The 17,045-nt window shown below is 44.8% G+C and overlaps 1 non-coding gene across 1 annotated transcript; it reads left to right on the top strand.

Annotated features, from left to right (window-relative positions):
• Window positions 1–11,551: 11,551 nt before the first annotated feature.
• On the top strand, window positions 11,552–11,638 carry TRNAS-UGA (transfer RNA serine (anticodon UGA)). The gene has a single exon. It is a non-coding gene; the product is annotated as a tRNA-Ser (tRNA).
• The last annotated feature ends 5,407 nt before the right edge of the window (window positions 11,639–17,045 follow it).

The following is a 17,045-nucleotide window of genomic DNA, read 5'->3' as shown; positions in this document are numbered from 1 at the left end:
TCTTTACCGAACAACATGCTCTTGCTCCTAAACGCTCACTCGCGCCTTCGGTATAACAAGGTTCAGCATGAAGAAGCCCCCACAAGCACATTGTTCATGCTGAACCTTTTATTGATTCTTAGTTCTTGCTGTCAATTACTGATTCTTTAGCGATCGCCATTATGTAAACATAACCTTAGGTTCAGCATGAACTGTCTCGGTATTCGTTCTTGAATCAGTGACTGAGAGTTAAGTAAATAAGACTAGTGGGGATTAGTAAGCAACTCTCTTTATTTATAAAGCTCTTTCTTTAAGTAAAGAGTAGTTCCTCTTGTTCCTATTCTCCGATTCTGAATCTGATCTGATCCCGAACAGAGTTTATTTCGGGCTCTGTAGAGCGTTAGAATGCGTCTTCTGGTCGTACCATCTGATTCGTTAAACGTTGGTAAATCAGTAAGAAGATCGCTGTCTGCTGGTATTGCAAATAATGAAAGAAAGACCTTTTCTGTTATAGAGCCAATATGATCGTATTGATCCTTCCTTGAAAGAATCGCTCTTTTTTTAGGGAGCAGGAAAAGCAAAAAAGGGGGAAGAGCGGTCAATCCTTTCTAAGGAGCTTAGCTTCCCAACCACCGAACAACCCGGTGATTCCTCTTCCTTCCTTGGTAACTACTTTTCATAGCGAATTAGGCTTAGGCTTTTTAGGTCTTCTACGCGTAGGCATACCCTTTTTTCTTCTAGCTAGGGTGGGGACATGGATCTTTCATTACTCGCTCCCGCTCTTAAAATCGCGCCTGCCATGAAAAAGACTTCTATTAGTATACCAACCCCTCCCTTACTCAACAGCCCCTTGTTTGTGAAGTACACTTCCGGCAATAACCTTTACTCTCGGTTTTGACTTTCTGGGCTTCTTCTAAAGCTTTTAAAATGACAACATAAGGTTAGGTAAAATTAGAGTTTAGAAAGTGCGTGCCACACTATTACATCCACAGAGACAGAAAAAAAGCTTGCATCTCCGTCTTTTTTTTTGACTTCGTAACCTTAAACTCTTTATCCTACAAGCCCATTATGCAGTCTAGCTCTACTTTACTACGATATATCTTGTTTTTGTTTTGTTCGATCACAAACAGTCAAACCTGCTACCGAAAGAGAGAGACTCAATCCGTTACCATGACTGACAGGATGATCGAGTTCTTGCAGTTCATGCTGAACCTGAGGCGCGAGTGAGCGGGCGCGACGTGCGATTTTATGAGCAGGAGCGAGGGAGCTGGCGGAGCAGGAGCGAAGTGTTAGGATTTCATGCTGAACCTGTTAGTTAGAGGCGCAGCCATCTTGTTTGTTCTTTGATTTCTTTTTTTACTTGACTTCGTAACCTTTATTCTGAAGTGATATAGATTAATGCCTGGATTAGGGGGGGGCATTATTTGCACCCGGGAAAACGCTTGCAGATGCGACCATGAATCGAACCAGGTCGAAACATTCAGCTGTCGACGGACAAACTTTGCTGGAATGTCGACCGGGATGGGATGGCCAAGCCCTGGTTCCCAGGGTTAGGGTATTCCCTATGTTGAGCCTACTCAGATCAGAACAAAACTAGTTGATTCTCTTTCTAAGGCCGGCCGTTCATGCTGAACTTCTTGCAGAACCAGCTGAGATCCCAAGTCTCCAAGTGGGCCCTTATCTGAAGACAACCTTGGCTTTTTAGAGAATCCCGCTCCTGTGTCGAGGACTTGTCGCTCGGCGGTCCGCCGGGGGGGTGTGTTGCTCCTTCCAGTTTCGGGTGTGTTCTTGGATAGTTATGGCGGCCCATAGGCGCGAGAGGTCCCTGGGGGGGGGGGGGCGGCGGTCCCCTGGACATAGTCCTTGAAGGCAGTGGCCGTTTAGTCCATGGTCCATTGGATGGTCGGTGCAAGGCCAGAAATTGGAACACATTGATTCCGCTCGTTCCGTCCTTCGCTTCAGGGCCTGTCCTCGGTGTGGTCAATCACGGAATACTGTCGGGCAGCGAAGCTTACACTTGTTCACTTATTATGACGGTTCACCAGGGCCTCTTTCCTCCTCCTTTTCTGCTCATTCGTAAGGGTCCGGACCCCACAAAGGGAGGGAGTCGACTGAACATCTCAGCCATTGGCGAGAATTTCGCCGCATCCGATCCCCAATTCTTGTTCACCCGGATGATCGTGTTGGGTTAATTGTGACCTCGCACGATCGTATCGGGTGAGCAACAGCCGCCATCACAGTACTGACTTATGGGCTAACGGGTCACACTTTGGCCAAGTATCCTACAAAGAGACTCCCAAGAGCCAGAAGTATTGAAGGAATGGCCATAGGAATGGGCGCATCATGACATCGTAAGATGTCTCGCCCAATGAGTTAGTTGGTACTAGAAATGTTAGAAAAGTAAACGAAAAGAGTAATAAGAAGTGAAAAGAACAGAGACACTTCCCAACCAGAAAGCAAAGTTCCCACTATGGTATACTTAGTGTGCGAGCTCTAAGATCACATCTTTGGAATAAAATCCAGTTAGAAAGGGAGATCCAATTAGAGATAAGCTGCCCATGAGCATCATGGCATAGGTAAAAGGGAACGAGGAGGCAAGCCCCCCCATCTTCCGCATATCTTGCTCATCCGACATGGCATGAATCACCGAACCTGCACTCAGGAATAGTAATGCTTTGAAAAACGCGTGATTCATTAAGTGAAAGACGCTAACCGAATAGTTAGAGATGCCGCAAGCAAAGATCATATAGCCTAATTGACTGCAAGTTGAATAAGCTATGACCCTCTTTGGATCGTTCTGTAATATTCCTGTAGTTGCCGCAAGGAATGACGTCATAGCTCCTGCAAAAGTTATAACAATCAAAGCCGTAGGTGGGTATTCAAATAAAGGGAGCACCTTGCTATCATGAAGACGCCAGCTGTTACCATAGTAGCTGCATGAATCAAAGCAGATACTGGAGTGGGACCCTCCATTGCATCGGGTGACCGAGTATGCGATCCTATCTGTGCAGATTTCCCAACAGCACCAATAAGAAGTAAAATACAAATAAGAGTTATGGCATTCAATCTCATATTGCGAGAAATCCAAGAATTTCTGGGGGCACTAGCACAAGCAAAAATGGTTGAAGAGTCTACTGTTTGAAAGAGAGTAAAGACCGAAATCCCAGGAGCTAATCCAAAATCACCTACTCGATTGACAGGCATAGCTTTTGTAGCTGCTTTATCTGCCTGAAGTCGTGTGAACCAGAAATGAATTAACAAATATGAAGCAAGACCTACTCCCTCCCATCCCAGGAATAATTGAAGAGAGTTATCTCCAGTCACCAACATTGGCATAAAAAAAGTAGGAATGGATAAATAACACATAAATCGAGGGCTATGCGGATCCTCGGACATATATGAAATGGAATAAAGATGGACCAAGCTACTTATGGATGTAACCACAATTAACATCACTACGGTCGGGCTATCGAACACGGGGTCAGAAGTGAATTACGAGTCGGACCAATCTGCGAATCGAGCGAGCTCCCCTTGCATGGTTAACCTCTCATTCGTCTTCAGTGCTCTCTGAACCGTGCGGGAAGGTTTCCCATCACACGGCTCACCAACTTGATCTTCCGCGGGAACCGTATGTCCAGAAAAACAGGTTCCGAAGGTTCTGCAAGAATCTCACTCAAGTGTACGGCAGATGCCGTGCTTAGGCCCCTTCTTCCCTTCCTTAAAAAAAGAGTCCACCGTCTGCCTGACAGTTTTGGTATGGGTATGGAAGCCTGCCCCCTTAGGTGATTAACTACAAGCGAAGAAAAGGTTCGAAGGAAGGGTACTCTGAGCCCTCTGTCCCAGATTCCTCGCTGCTAGGAAATCTGTTCACCGGTTCCACCGACGTCACCCTTAGATAGAGTCATTCAGTCGATACAGAGGTGCGCTTAAAGTGGGGTGTGCTGTCCCTATTGGGCTGGGCCCTTCCCCATAAGGGCCGACGGAGGCATAAGCGCCCTCTTGCTACCCATATGCAAGGCGCCGTCTTAGCCTTCCCTGACCAGGATCGCTCCCACACCTGTAGCGTTCGTTTTTATTGCAGAACCTCAACTGTGTATCGAGCGAAAGGCAGGCGCTACTTTAGGAGCAACCGGCGAGTAGTGACGTCAAGTAAGTCCCCCCTCGATTCCCGACATGCTAAGGTGCCCCCGGGTGGGTAGGAGCGGGTCGAGTCCGTATCGCCGCGGTGCAGCGTCCGGATCTGATCTATATACTCGGCAATTCATCCGGTGACTTCACGGTCGCCAAAGAAGCCCCAAGAAGCATCAAACATTTCCGATGAGATCCATGGAGCAATTCTTAGATAGCAAGCACTAGCTCCCGGTGCGACTTCATAAAAAGCAATCAAAGATAAGATCAAGAAAATGAAACGCACGTGGTGGTAATTATAGCGGTTCCTTCTGATCCTAGAAAACGTCCGAAAAAACCTGCTACGGAACTACCGAGCAAAGGCAAAAAGACTATCAGTAGATACATAAGATCGAGTGTATTCATCAAACCAAAAAATCAGACAATGACAGAGCGGCCTGTAATATAGAATAGAATGCACGTTCTGTTCTGAAAGAAACGTTACAAAATGACACTTTTTTTTTCGATGCTGAACAAAAGTTAAGATTTTTGTTTGAAAGATCAAAGCATATTATCTATGATATAATATAAAGTCATGGTTTTGCCAATAAAAGGCGGCCTAATATAAGATGGTAATATTGAAAAGCAGCGGTACATACCGTTCACTGAGATACACTTATTACTTAGCTTTATAAAGGCGAGGAAGCGGTTCATATATTAAGATTCAGGCGCGACGGAGCGTGAAGATGAAGATGAAGACGAGCGTTCAGATTCAGACGAGCGTTCAGATGAAGACGAGCGAGCGGGATAGGAGGAAGGAAAAAACCTACAATCGACTCATACTTCTAGTTAGAGCTAGCACTACTCTGAGTTTTGAGCACAAGAATAGGTTCTGAGGTCACGTTACGAAGTTAAGTGACTTCGTAACCAACACCTTAGGACAAAGCCATTCAAAAGATGAATAGATGGAGATCATAGACTTGAGTAAAGTCGGATGTTTCCGTGATCAGTAAGCGGATCTCCCAGGGGAGTGGCCTTTGGCGTGTTAATTCTTTCGACGGGACGGCCTGCTTTGTTCGGTAGATCTGGTCGAGGTGGTTTTCGTTTACCAGCACGTAGGTGGTCTAAGTTCCTATGACCGAGTCTTTCTGGCCCCTGTGAACATCTTTTCTTAATGTATTAAAGAGGGCCTCTCTAACAGTCAGTGGTAGGTGTCCATTAACGGTCATTCCTGGCTCGGCTCCAATAACGCAATTCCGGTAGGAGTCGGTAGTTGGGCACTAGATCCCTTCGGATCTGGAGAACGTGTGACACTGGGTCGGGGTTTGGTGAACCAACTGGTCGCTCCTCTAGTTGAAGTTTGGGCCCTCTTTCGTTGCCTAGGTTACACCTTCGAATATCCCAGGCGGGATTTCGCTCTACTCCCCAATCTTCACTTTGCGCCACGTCGACTCTCCGTCGTGGAATTAGACCAAGGTTCTTTTTTTAACATAAATAAGGACCTCGTTTCCATATCTTTCGCACGTAGGAGATCAAACACAGCCCCAGGTTACGAAGTAAAGTAGATCGATCACCCTAGATAGACAACTACATAGAGGTTCGAAGGCGCGGAAGGGAAGATTAAGATGAAGACGCGACTGATGGAGCGATTTATGAGCAGAAGCGACGGAGCAAGAAATTAAGATGAATCTGCTAAGAGGTCAATGAAGGCGCGAGTAGAGGCACGACTTTAGGAGCGGTAAATGAAGCGCAGTGAGCGGGAGCGAGTCAAGATTCAGATTCATGTTCTGAAGTCAATGAAGATGAAGAAGAAGAAGTAAATCATTCTCATTATTTATTGGTAGTTGTCGGTCGTGCCGAACAATAATATTCCAGAGAAATGCACCTAAGATCAAATATTTTGAGCCAGCTTCGTGGAAAATTCAGACTTTCTTTTGATGCAGCGATCACATAAAAACATAAACTTTGAAGCTCAATAGCTAAATACATGGCAATTGAATCATGACCCGGGATCATAAAGAGCATACTACGAGTAGGAAGTGGAATTAATACAATGAATTCAGAAGCATCAAACCTCTCTTGTTCGAAAGAATCGAAACACATCGAAATGGTACCAGCCGTACTTAATAATGGAAGGATTTGGCAGAAATATGTAGAATGGTCCCTCCTAAAAAAATTATTCCAGAATAAATGGGCAATAGTTAGGAGAGGTGCGCCAGCGGCAGCAGAAGCAAGGTTATTAGATACCGAAGGTTCTAAACGGCCAGAACCACACGTGCAAGTTTCCCTGCATGTGGCTCGTCCGTGATAACTTCTTCAGATTTGCGTGAACTAGCGGACCGATCACTAAGTGGGGATGCTCCCTCCAGCATAAGCGAACCTTTTCGGTACTGGTTAGGAATGGGCACCACTATCCCAGCTCGGATCCAGCCATTATTTACTTCGTAACCTTTCATCGTTGATTCATCTTCGCTCGCTTCTGCTCCTCGCGCCGCTCGTAAACTCGCTTTTGCTAACGCGCCCACTCACTCGCGCCTTTTGCTCGTCTTCTGCTCCCGCTCACTCGCTTCTGCTCCTAAGCGCCTGGAGTCGCTCGCTCCGTCGCGCCTTGTCTTGGGGCTTGGCTTTCTTTACGAAACCCCCGAACAAAGAAAGTATTTCTCTTCCCGTTCGGGTGTGAGGCAGAGCGCCTCCACAGAAGAGGAAATCGCAATGCATCTTGCTCAGCAGGCGTAGGAGTGGGAGTGTCGCAGGTTCTGATTTATCAGAACAGTTCTTATTTTAATCAGAAACAATTCTTTCAGAACCTATTGAGCGCAGCTAAGCTAATATGCGTCGGAGAAAGCCAGGTGTCGGAGGAATCTTCGGTCCGGAGCATTGATTCCCCACTAGCTCTATCTCTCAATTGCCTATTCTGTGCTCGAGAAAGGTCCCGCTCGCTCGTCTTCATCTGAGCGCTCGTCTTCATCCTCATATATTCACGCTTCGCGCCTCGAGTTTAGTTGTTTTAGTAGGTACCATGGCACCTTCGCTTATCCATTCCGCCCGCCCGTCCAGGCGCTAGCTCTTTATCATTATCATCTACCGCCCTTTTCCTTCGTTATTTCATAACCTTCACGCATCGCATGAAGATCGTCGTATCTATGCTCGACTTCACTTCGGTTGCGGGTGCAACAGGTAGGAGTACATTATGGCAGGATCTGTCACCCGGGCAATCCAACCCTCCTCCAAGAAGAATGGTGCTATGCCCCCCCGATATCCCTATGGAGCGAAAGAGCTGCCTGGTGATCCCTAGGTTGCAGCACGTCCGCTCTTAAAATCGCGCCTCGCGCCGCAGCCGCCGTTCTAGGACCGACCGGCGCCTCACCTGCACAGGTACCTCGTTGTGTAGTATGAGTCACACATTCAACATAGCGTTCGGACTCATGTGCCTTCCAGAACCAGGGGAGTTCCCTTGCTCCTGCTGCGTACGATTAGCCAGCCTTGCGGCAGCAAAAGGATTAGGACGTCCCCCATGCTACGGTTCCCCGCGGTCCGGCCGCATTAGGTTAGGGAGCTGGGCGATAAAAGCTCTTCCGTATCCCAAAGCGCTGCCCTCCTAGGCGCGCAACACTAAGTAATCCAAGCCAACCCACATTACTGACTAACGGTGGATAATCATCTTTCTTAGAGGTAATAAATACAACTCCATGAATGAGCAAAATGAAGGTTGCGTTAATGATAAAGATCTCTGGGAAACCGCTAAAAAGATTGAACATGTAGGAGGGAGGTTCTGATTTTAATCAGAAGAATTCTGCTTTCATTTCTTTCAGAACTAAGCACTGAGTTACTTACGGTTCCTCACCCTTAAAAGAACTGAAAGAAACAAATTCTGAGAAATCAGAACTTTTCATTTCTTGCAGAACTTATCTTGAAGATAACTTCTTCGCTCCGCGCCTGATTCATCTTCATCTTTATTGACTTCGTAACATTCATCTTCATCTTCTTTATCCGTGACTCCGCTCCCGCTCGTAAACTCTTCTGCTCCCTCGCGCCTTCAATAATTCATTTACTTCGTAACCTTTTACTTCGTAAACCATATCGACCAAAAGTCCTATTAAGCTTAGCTTAGTTCTCATCGGTAAACTCTCTATGATGGAGCATTTTTGCTTGTAACGACAAAAGTATGGACTTATTTTTGTAGTCTTTCCAGAGATATAGCATCGCCATATCGTATTCTCCCGACGGGGATTTTGAAGTGTCTGAGCTCCCAGTTCCAGCCAATTGACCGTTAGGTCAAAGCGCGAGTGAGCGTTCTGAGCGGAACTTCGAAGAGATCTTCCGCTTGCATACCAGCTATCAGATAGTCTATGGGTGTAGGTTACGAAGTAAATAACATAATCATTCGGTTATGTTTACATAATGTCGAGTTCATGCTGAACCTTCATCGGGTTTATAAGAATGGGGTGCGAGAGGATTAGATGGCTTAACTTCGTTACTTGGAGGCACGGTCCTGGAGCAGGTTGATTAACAGATGTGCCTGTGTCTTCTATTTCCGAAACAGAACACGACAAGTCCCGAATCCACGAGGGAACTCTTTTAAGTTGATGCTGAACCTCTTCTGTCATAAAAAGAACGGGGGCATCGGTAGTGAATAGGGATCCCACAGCCAAAACTATGGCCCAGGCCAGACCGCCCAGCCCAACCCATTACATAGAGCTAAGGATGAGGCTCGAACTCCTAGAGATAAAGCCATCCTTTCAACTGAAGTCCAAAGATGATAAAAAAAAGTGAGCGGATAATTAAGGTGCGGAAGCAGTGAATATATTAAGATTCAGACGAGCGTTCAGATGAAGACGAGCGTGAAGATTAAGATGAAGACGCGAGTGAGCGAGCGTTTAGGCGCGTAGCGAGAATGCAGATTTAAGTATCTAACTGTATTCTACTTCTTGGGGTTATTTATTTCGTAACCTCTGACAGAAATCTAACTTAAAATAAAGAATTATTTACTTCGTAACCATCTCTTTCTCAACTGACCCATTTTAATCATTAGTGGTTAGGATACTAAGTAATGACATAATATCCCAAGTTCGAGTACTTTTTTTTTTTAATGAAGAATAGTCTCATAAAAAAAATCTATGGAGTTTCCCTATTAATAATAAATTATTTCTTATATAGCTAGAACGACCGCAGCAGATACTAATTTGTTAAGAATCAATCGGATTGAAGCGATAGCATCGTCGTTAGTTGGAATCGAAATATCTGTGAGATTTGTTGTATCGATTAAACAAATCGTCAGAATCCCCAAAATGACACATTCTCGAAGAGCCGTATATTCTTCTTGCTGATCAACAATAATTACAATATCGCTTCGCCCCTGTCTTTGATTCCACCCAGATATATATATATGTTTGCAGGGTGGATAATTGTCTCTTCAACATTGCTGCTGGGAGACTGTTGAGTTTTCCTATCCTTTGTTCCCGCTCCCGCTCGTAAACTTCGCGCCTGAACTTTATTTTTAAGTCTCATTTCCGTAGTGAACCAATTCGTTAACATACCACCTCTTTTTTCTTAAAAGATTGCACAAGCGGATACTACTAAATCAGTGGTCCCAACGATCCGATTAGTATCACCTACTGCATCAATTAAATCACAGGTGATGCTAATCACTGAGGTTATCCAACGTTACGGTAAGCGTTATCCGGCGAAGCGGGAAGATTAAGATGAAGATGCGAGTGAGCGAGCAAAAGCTTAGGAGCAAGAGTTTTGAAAAACACTTCTTCTTCTTAAAAGAATAACCTGAATCCGCCGTACTATTTATTTATCCGGTATACAAAGGGACTTAGCTAACTCAATTCTTATGAGCAAATTAGATCATTTGTCTTTATTTCAACAAAATAAGCATGAATACACCTTCTATAGAACTATTTTGTTCTTGGTGCCAATTCAATACTAAGCAAGTCCGAACTAATTTCATACTTTTGTGATAAAATTTTTTCAGAACCTTCGGATATAATTGACAACTCTAAGTTGGACGTTATCCCCTTCCTGCAAAAGATCCTGTGGAAAAAATAATGACATAGAGAAATTTTTATTTTATTTATTTGACTTCTTCTTTGACTTCGTAACGTTGGATAACCTCAGAACCTTAGAATGAATTTTTCCCGTTCCCGGTGGTATCAAGATGCCGATGTGCCTGGATATCTTATCTGTCTCTCCAGGAAAATGGATATCCCCAGAAAGAGGAGTTCAATACTTTTTTTCTCTCCACTTCACCTACTCGGCTTCTTGTATTTAAAGTGAGTAATGTATCCACTCCTATAATACTATTGTTCCGGACCATTATCCTTCAGATAACCTGGTAAGATTACTCGGGAATGAAAAAAAAATCGTTCTTTACAGAACCTTTCATCGTTTATCCGCTGGATAACGTTGATTAGCATCACCTTCTTCTTCTGAATCTGAATCTTCATTGACTTCGTAACATTCATCTTCACTTCGTAACCCGCTCCTCGCGCCTTCGCCGCTCCGGCGCGCCTCAGAACCTTCTAACACTTGACTTCTGATTAAAATCCCGCTCGTCGCGTCTTCATCTTAATCTTCACGCTCGTCTTCATCCTCATATATTCACCGCTTCCGCCTTAGGCGCTTAGGAGCGATTTATGAGTAAGCGACGGAGCGAAGGGGCGAATAAACGTTCTAAAGAAAGTCAAAGTCAAGAAATAAAGAACCTCTTTAAGATTGAATCGACGCTCCATCGTCTTCATCTTAATCTGAACGCTCCTCGCGCCTTAGTAATTCTGGAACTGTTTCTTCCAGGGGATCGTCGAAATAAAAGAATACTATTTCTACGTAAAATACCATTTATGGGTATTTCAATCGAAACACAAAAACGGGTATTAGTTCTTTATCGCGTTCTTGTGTAATGGAATGATGAATCTCTAAGTGCCTCTTCACCAAAAAATAAGGCGCGAATTTACGAGCAACATGACTTTATGAGCGGGAGCGAAGAGGAGAAGGGAATAAATGTTCCTCCAGAAGTAAAGACATAAGTTATTTCAGAACCAATTAACATTGGATATGCTTTGATCAGGCTATGAAATAAAGAGTCCCCCCCCCCTTTTTTTACTAGAAAAATCCGAACTAAACTATTGATTTCTTAACAGAACCTTAGATATATCTTTTTTCTTTGAGAGAAAGAGAATTAGCGTTTATTTCATTCTGAGAAATCAGAACCTTTCACTCACTCGCTTGAGTCGGATTCCATCTTGGAGGATCGTTCGTTCTTCACTCTCTTGTTATTGCAGGGAGCGCCGACGGACGGTGCATATTATCATATAGAAACAAGCGAGCGTTACGATTAAATACTACCGAAGGGCAGGTTATGTTTTAACATAAGCGGGGTGGGGCGTAAGCAAGCGTAGCGAATCACATAGAGTTGCCCTATCTGCGGCGCGCAGATAGATAGGACGGGCGAAGCGCGAAGGGATGGATGTCTGAGTGGTTGAAAGAGTCGGTCTTGAAAACCGAAGTATTGATAGGAATACCGGGGGTTCGAATCCCTCTCCATCCGCGAGGTCATAAGTTCTCTCTTGCGTTATCTATAGATAAGAACGAATCGGATCGACTCGATTGATATGATGGATGGAATGGGTAGACGATAGCCTTGTGCAGGTGCTTTCAAGACTCTCTGGTGTCTAGGTGCTTTCTCTAGGAGCTTTAGACGCGGGGGGGGGGTGCTTTGTTGGGTTTGGAGTGAGTTGTTTCAGTTTATTAAGGGCATGGGAGTAACCCAACTTTAAGAATCGACTGTTCCGGTTGGCTCTTACAAAAAGAGTGAAGATGCTGAACCACTCCACTCCTGATTTGTTAAAGCATATAATTTACAAGAAAAATATTTGATTGAATAGAGGCGCGAGGGAGCAGAAGTGACGGAGCGAAGGCGCGAGTGAGCGGGAGCAGAGTCACGGATAAAGAAGGTCAGGCACATTTTTTTTTCTAAGCAAAAGCACAGAGACGATCTCTGGGAATGAGAGGTTCCTTTTGTTCAGCATTCACTTGCGTTTGCATTTTAGGATGGAACAATATCTTTTGTTTTGGTAGACCCAGTGACACACACATCCACCACACTCCTTAATTTATTGTTTAACCGAGATAAGTTTCTTTAATTTTATTCATGCTTTCCGTTGATCAACAACCAACCACAGCTCTCTATAGTTCTTCACTACTCGTACAGGTGAACTTGGTTCCCTGTCTGGAGGGAATCTTTCTTGATGAATCAATAATGCCTCAACTGGATAAATTTACTTATTTCACACAATTCTTCTGGTCATGCCTTCTCCTCTTTACTTTTTATATTGCCATATGCAATGATGGAGATGGAGTACTTGGGATTAGCAGAATTCTCAAACTGCGGAACCAACTGGTTTCACACCGGGGGAACAACATCCGAACAACGACCTAACAGTTTGGAAGATATCTCGATAAAGGTTTTAGCACTGGTGTCTCCTATATGTACTCAAGTTTATTCAAGTATCCCAATGGTGTAAGGCCGTTGACTTATTGGGAAAAGGAGGAAAATAACTTTGATCTCTTGTTTCGGAGAAATAAGTGGCTCATGAGGAATGGAAAGAAACATTCTATATTTGATCTCGAAGTCCTCATATAGCACTTCTTCCAGTCGGATCACTTGTAGGAATGACATAATGCTCATCCATGTTCCACACGGCCAAGGAAGCATCTTCTTTTAATCTTACCCGAAAGAGATTCTTTCATGGTTACCGTAAGAAATAGACTCCTTTTTTAAATCGACCCACGGAAAGGTTCTTGAGATTATAAATCTTCCAGGCGTGCGGGAAGGGAGCGAGACCAAGCCAGACAGAGAGTCAGCCCTGCCCTTCCCATTCTACGCGTGTCAAGTTGAAGAAGCAGCTTCATTCTAATTTTGCTGGTTTACATTCTTAAAGTGGAAGGACCTTTTAGGACCGACTACAACATGACTAAAATAAAAGGTGGTACGCTCGGCTCGCGACTATAATATAAGATCCACTAACGGACCATTCGCTATGCCTATAAGATAAGCTATCAATCAGTAGGCTTGCGCTGTTCACTTGAAGGGAGGGGCTGTTCGGTTCAATAGGAGCCCTACGTCCTTCAGTCACAAGCAAATGAGTCCCGCCCCTCTCATTGCCATTCTTTCAGATGTTGAACATTCGGTATTGATCTTCATTCTGTGACTTCTTATGTTCAAAATAACATAACCTTGCAGAACGTTTCTTGCATTCACGCTGCGCCCTTATGCTCCTAAGCGCCTTGCAGAACATGAATCGTTGATGAATCTTCATCTTCATCTTCATCGCTCAGAACGCGCTCTAACTAAGCGCCTAAAGGCGCCGCTCGCTCGTCTTCATCTTAATCTGAACGCTCGTCTGAATCTTCACGCTCGTCTTCATCTTCATCTTCACGCTCCGTCGCGCCTTTACTTCACTCTTTTGTCTCAGTGAAGGAAGCAGAGTTCACTACTACTTATAGGTCGACGTGAAGTCAGCGAGTGTAGGACGAAGGACTTTTTCGTTCTCGTACAGGAGTTACATTACTTCGTAACCTCTGACTGACATTCCACGTTCCCGAATCCACTTCTTTTATAACCTTTTAATTACTCATAGAATTGAATTTCGCACCGGAAACTATTCTAGGAGAAGTTCGAATCCGTTCCGTTCGGATATTGATCGGTTTTGGTTTAACATGGTTTACGCGTTACTGGTTTCCGGAAGAGTCAATTTCTCCATTAGCTAAACCCTTTCTTACCCTGCCTTTGGACTCGTATTTTTTTCGTACACAATCAACGGAGGCCTCCCCGACATATGTTGCAACGTCTTCTATAGCATGCTCTTCGTCTTTCCCTTAATAAGTCATCAAATTTGGTGCTTTTCGATCCCCAGTTGCTATGGGGAACAAAGAACGAAATACAATCGATTCCTCCATTTAAGTGGTTCTCGCTTCTCTTTGTTCCTGTTCCTAACTCCTCCCCGGGTAGTTCCCAATGTTTGGCACTTTCCATACTTCGTGGGTGCAACATCAACAAATTCGCTCATGATCAAGTTACAACCTAAGATCTATGACCATATTATGTTAACTGTTCGTATTTCGTTCATTCCATCGATATGCTCCCAGGTACCTGTAATTGTGATCCGTTTGCCAGAACCAAGGGATCTTTCTGTGGAAACCTTCACGAACAATCGTCGTTTTTGATGGTTTTTCCGCTTCTCACAGCTGCTCTTTCCACACCTCCGAATATCTGGTGCCAAATCGTCGCCCGTTTCCTTATTTCTTCGATAATAGAGTTGGCTATCTCTGTGCATCGATTGTACAAGTTCGTGAAGAAGGCTGGACGAGTAGAATGAGGGAGAGAGACTCGATCGACAAAAAATAGGAAACCCCCTAGAACCTGGCAAAGTAACTATCAATGAATTCCTGAGCCATTCTCAACCAAGATATGCGATTCATTCCCGTAATGATTATAACACACAGAAGACTCCTAACCTTAGGAGCGGGATGAGTGATACATCCATCCGACGAGCGCCGGTGAAGAACGCAAGAAAAACAGGAGCTCGGGCATTGAACTATTCCATCAATCAAGCAAGAGAAAGGAGGCAAACTGGATGGAAGGCCTGGGGAGCGAGGTAGGGTTAGATTAGAGGGAGGGGAAGAGTTACTAAAGTAGTCGATAAAGAATTACTAGACAGAATGGCATTGACCAGATATAAGAGAGAATAACTATCACCTTATCCCTTGCTTACGTTCTTACAGGTTACGAAGTCAAGTGATTTCAGAACCCGCTCCTGACCCCTTCGTGACTTCTTGCAGAACCTATGGATTCTGTTCTAGACTTATTGGTTAGCTTGTTTTCTTTCTTCTTTTTCTTTTATTTTTCTTTCATCCTTTAGACTTGGATTTTTTCTTTCGAGGTTGGTAGAGTTCTTCTTGCGGGTTTGCTATAAAAAAAATAATAGCATTTATTATTTATTTCATCACCGAATGTTCTGAAAGAAGGTTCTGAAAGAATACATATTGAATGTAAACGCCCGGGCATCCATATCACATGTTGTTTATCCTTTCTAGAGATAGAATTCGAAGTTGATAATGAGCATTTCATACTGCCCTTCTTTGATTTGTTGACGTGCAAATTGCTGGTTAAAGATCAACTGGAGAGATCTAAGACTTCAATAGTGCCAGGGCGATTTTAAGAGCAAAAGAACGGAACAGCTTGGGAGAAGGAGAACTCTTTCTTTGAAGCAATGGCACAACAAATAAATTTTTGGAAGCATATATCTATTGATTGACCCAACACGGAATATCACTCTTCACTCTTCACTTATAACTCTTCGGAACCTCTTCAAGAATGAATGAGCCGTTCATGCTGAACCTTCCATTTCCGTCAAATGACCCGGCCTCCCCTGGCTCTTCCACCGTCCGGGCTCCCTTTCCTTCGGAACCTATGCGTTGCTCCCCCGGCGCAGGCCTACCACGCTTCGCGCCTACGGCATTTTCGCCAGACGGTCTTTGCCAGTAGTGCCATCCTCCCCGCTGGCTGTCGTATGGGTGGGTTGTCCCTTGCTGCCACGCTCTGTTAGGCGCTATGGATGACAGGAAATTGAGTGGTTGACTTGGACAGCAGGCGGGTTACACGTTCCACTGTGCCGAGATGTGAGGTGCAAGTGGTGATGATCACCCCGGGGTATGCGCTAGCGCCCTTGACGGGCACTCCAGGACCCGCCAACGCTCGTGAAAACCCAGGTGGTGATATAATCACCCCTGCCGACCGGATGTGTGGATAACGAGGCCACCTTCACAACCTTCTCCCTTCTATCCCAAAAAGTAAGTTCGGTTCACTTGAGTTGCTCAACCGCCCGCCTCTTTCTTGCCCGGTGCTCATGACGCGCTACGGAACCTCCACCGGGGACCGAGCTGGGCATAGCTAGCGGCATAGGAGCCTACTCGGCGTCAGCGGCCGTGCGCACTGGAGTAATCCAATATGTGGTTCCGCACGTTCCACCACTTCTCCGTTCATTTCCAATACTGATCGTGAAACACCATGAGCAGCAGGATGTTGAGGTCGAATTCGGTGAAATTTTTATTTGCCTGTTCCTAGTCCTCATGGAAAAGAAAGGTTCTGTTAAGAAAGAGATTATTCCCCTGGAGCTTGTCCAGTACCACCAACCAGTACTAAAAATGCATCTCCTTGCCTCCGCTCGCTCACTCGCGTCTTCATCCTCATATTCACGCTCAAACTCGCGCCTTGCATACAAGCGGCGCTATTGGCGTTAAGAGCTCACTGGCGATGATGAAGTAAGTCAGTGCCCTCGATTGTTCCACAGAGAAGGATCATGGCGCCCGAAACCATGACATCCTAAGCAGCATCTCCTTGCGTGCAAGAGACTTCCGGCCTGGCCTCGGCTCTGTGTTGAAAAAAAGCGGTAGCTAAAGCAAATCTAAAGCTTAGTTGCTTTTGCTTATTATTCTTTGCCAATGGGTTGCTTGGCACCAAGCAACCGGTTAAAAGAAGCATCCCGAAATAAAAAAGTAATGAATGCGAATAGAACATATGATTGATTGAATGAAGTGGCTGGCGATAAAAATAAGTGTTGGTCCCACTTCGTTACCTGCTCTTGTAATGCAGGCGCCCCACGCTAAATAACAATGGGCCGGTGAAGACCTTCTTTCAGAACCTCTCTTCCTTCCTATAGACGACCAAGGTGCTCTCTATAGGGCTTGGCGTATAACACTTTATTTTGCGGCAGTCAAGGTCTGTCTTGTATAATCAAAGCCTCCCTCCACTTTTTTTTTATCTTGAAGATAAAAAAACCTGCGCTCCAGTCTGAATCTGAAGATTCCCCGCTTCAGCGCCTAAAGTAGCTCCTGTTCTATCTAAGCGGGAGCAGAGTTCGCCCTCCTTAAAGTGTATTTTTAAAAAATACACT

Source organism: Wolffia australiana, chromosome 9, assembly GCF_029677425.1.
Source record: "Wolffia australiana isolate 7733 chromosome 9, ASM2967742v1".
NCBI lineage: Eukaryota > Viridiplantae > Streptophyta > Magnoliopsida > Alismatales > Araceae > Wolffia > Wolffia australiana.
The sequence above is the reverse complement of the archived record's forward strand: the minus strand, read 5'-3'. Positions and strand labels throughout refer to the sequence as shown.